General features: G+C 32.2%; 1 pseudogene; it reads left to right on the top strand.

The window, feature by feature from the left end:
• The first annotated feature begins 719 nt into the window (after nucleotides 1-719).
• On the top strand, nucleotides 720-2,043 carry LOC144253804 (uncharacterized; annotated as a pseudogene).
• The last annotated feature ends 1,656 nt before the right edge of the window (nucleotides 2,044-3,699 follow it).

The raw sequence follows: 3,699 nt of genomic DNA, 5'->3' as shown, positions 1-3,699 counted from the left end.
ACAGTTTTCAGACACTCTTTAAAAAAGCCACAGATGTTTATATATGTTTTACATTTTTTATATTCTACTGAGAGTGAACGTAACTGGTAGATATTTACTAAATACAGAATGCTATCTTATGGAGGACAAAAGTCTGTGGATGATAAAAGTAACATACTTTCCTTCTCTCTATTGTATTACTCTACTTAGTGATGTACTACTCTTGGATACTGTGGTCTCTTAAAAAATTTGGATAATATTCCCAAGGTAATTTTGTTTATACATTTTTATTGAACTGATATATTTCTGGATTAATGATAACTTTGGATTTACGAATCTGCTACACTCCTGGTGTACTTATTTTACCTTAACTTCATGTTGTGTATGCAAATATATTTATCCCAGTCTAGTATGTATTTTTTTAATTTTTTTTGTTTATTCAGCCATGACTCCTCATCACACCGAAGAATATTCACCAGAAAAGGGCATAAAACATATATTTCACAAAGTGATCAGTGGGAAATATAGAAATTGTTATCTTGACTATTTACAACAAAAGAAAATATGGAAAACTCTACGTGAGAGTAAACATCAGAAATTATACAAAAAATCAGGCCTTGTTCACCTCCAAAGAATTTATACTGGAGAGAAGCCCTACAAACATAGACAATGTGGCAAAGCTTTTAGTAAAAAAAAAAAAAAAAAGTCTTATTTACCACAGAAGAACCCATGCTGGAGAGATGTCCTACCAATGGGCAGAATGTGATAAAGTTTTTAAAGAAAAATCAATCTTTATTAAGCAAAGCAGAATTCACACTGAAAAGAAGACCTACAAATGTAAAGTATGTGGAAAATATCAAATATCAACCCTTATATGTCATAGAAGAATGCATACTGGAGAGAATCCCTACAAAGAAAGTGAAGAATGTGGCAAAGCTTTTAGTCAAAAAATACACCTTATTCACCACAGCAGAACTCACACTAGACAGAAGGCTCACAAATGCAAAGTATGTGACAAAGTTTTTACTCAAATATCAACCCTTATTTGCCACAACAGAACTCACACTGGAGAGAAGCCCTACAAATGTAAACAATGTGGAAAAACTTTTAGTCAAAAACCACACCTTATTTGCCACAAGAGAACTCACACTGGAGAGAAGCCCTACAAATGTAAAGAATGTGAAAAAGCTTTTAATAAAAAAGCAGGCCTTACTTACCACAACAGAACTCACACTGGAGAAAAGCCCTACAAATGTATAGAATGTGGAAAAGCTTTTAGTCAAAAAGCAGGCCTTATTTGCCACAATGGAACTCACACTAGAGAGAAGGCCTACAAATGTACAGAGTGTGGCAAAGCTTTTAGTCAAAAAACAAGCCTTATTTGTCACAAAAGAACTCACACTGAAGAGAAGGTCTAGAAATGCAAAGTATGTGACAAAGTTTTTACTCAAATGTCAAACCTTATTTGTCACAGCAGAACTCACATGGGAGAGAAGCCCTACAAATGTAATGAATGTGGCAAAGCTTTTACTCAAAAAACACACCTTATTTGCCACAACAGAACTCACACTGGAGAGAAGCCCTACAAATGTAAAGAATGTGGAAAACCTTTTAGTCAAAAATCAGGCCTTATTTGCCACAATAGAACTCACACTGGAGAGAAGCTCTACAAATGTAAAAAGTGTGGCAAAGCTTTTAATAAAAAATCTGGCCTTATTTGCCACAACGGAACTCAAACTAGAGAGAAGGCCTACAAATGTAAAGAATGTGGCAAAGCCTTTAGTCAAAAGACAAGTCTTACTTGCCACAGGAGAACTCACACTGGAGAGTAGCCCTCCAAATGTAAATAATGTGGCAAAGCTTTTAATCAAAAATAAAACTTTTATTTACCACAGCAGAAGACACTCTGGTGAGATACCTTAAAAATATGAAGAAAGTGATAATGCTTTTAAAGAAAAAGCAAACCTTATTAACCACAAAATTTATACAGAAAAGAACCCCTACAAAACGAAACAATGTAGCAAAGCTTTTAATAAGAAATCAAAACTTTTTCACCACTACTAGGCTATTTATTCTGCAAAGAAGACTACAAATGTAGAGAATGTAGAAACATTTTTAATTATATATCACACATTACTAGACATCCAAGAAAACACACTGGAGAAAACACACTACAAGTAAGACCTTTGTACTGTTTCTTTAAGGATGGGTCAACATTTAATCCTCTCCACAATCATCACAGCAGAGAGAAATTTTTGAAATGTGAAAATTGACAATGTGACAATGCCTCCATAATTGATTCACCAATACTCAGTATCTGAGGATACATACTGGTTAGAGAGAATACAAATGGAAAAAAAAAAATGTTTCATAGCCACATGTTTCTTAAACACTGCTGATTTTTGGAGAATTCATTGTGCCCAGAAATCCTAAAAAGTTAGATAATATTTCCAAAACCTATTCAAATTTTCAATTCATCGAACATTTGAAAACTCATACCAGTAGTGAACATTGAACATATTTTGTCCAAAATGAATGCCTTATATAACAACAAAACATTTACAATAAACACCTTGACAAATGTGAGAGTAAAGTCATCACCTATACATTACACCTTGATGTATATGAGGATAAGTGAAAGACAGAACTAATTTAAATATAGAAAATGAGTAGTTATCTTTAACTTTTGCGTAAATTTATTAAACACTATCCAGTTATTTGGTAGAAATAACAATCATGATTTTTATACATGCATAGTGCAGAAACCTCATCTTTGAAAGTGTATAAATTTTTTTCTAAATCAAAGATTACTAGCTATTCTCACTTTTGAATGTTGGAGAAAACAATTATAAGAAATCTATTTTTAGGCTGAGGATGTGGCTTAAGTGGTAGGTAGCGTGCTCGCATGGCATGTGTGTGGCGCTGGGTTCGATCCTCAGCACCAAATACAAATGAAGATGTTGTGAATGCTGAAAACTAAAAAATAAATATTAAAAAATTCTCTCTCTCTCTCTCTCTCTCTCTCTCTCTCTCTCTCTCAAAAAAAGTAAATCTCATAACGAATTTTTAAAAAGCTATTTTTGATGTTTTATACTGAATTTTAATGGTTTAAACTTTACTTTTTTGTACTGCAGTTTATATTTAGGGATTTTTAAACACTGGGCTACATTCCCAAGCCCTCTCCCCACTTTTTCAAATTTTGAGACTGGTCTTGTTAAGTTGCTTGAAACAACACTAAGTTGCTGAGGCTGAATTTAAACTTTTAAAACTTTTCAGCTTCCCAATTTACTTCTATACAAGCTTGGACCATCATGCCAGTTTACAGTGCATTTTTCACCTATATTTACCTTATGTATGCATTATGTTATTATAACTGAATATTTGTTTATATGTTAATAATCATGTATTGAATCCTGTCATTAAATGACAGACATCACAGTGTTCCACTTGACTAAATGTTCTATGTAAGAGTAAAACATATTATTGAGTAAATAATACCCTAGCATCTCTTAATACTTTTATACATTTTAATCAAACAATGGAGAATATAATTTACTTAAATCAGATAATTATAATTTTTTCTGTTAGTATTTATGGTGAAATTAGAAGACTTATAAGAAGGACATAGAGATATAAAAATAAGCCCTAGATTTTCATATATTGTATTAGAAATTTTAATATTTTAACTTCCACTGAAGATTAATTTTATACTTTAGGTAT

This window comes from Urocitellus parryii, chromosome 3, assembly GCF_045843805.1.
Source record: "Urocitellus parryii isolate mUroPar1 chromosome 3, mUroPar1.hap1, whole genome shotgun sequence".
Classification (NCBI taxonomy): Eukaryota; Metazoa; Chordata; class Mammalia; order Rodentia; family Sciuridae; genus Urocitellus; species Urocitellus parryii.
The sequence above is the reverse complement of the archived record's forward strand: the minus strand, read 5'-3'. Positions and strand labels throughout refer to the sequence as shown.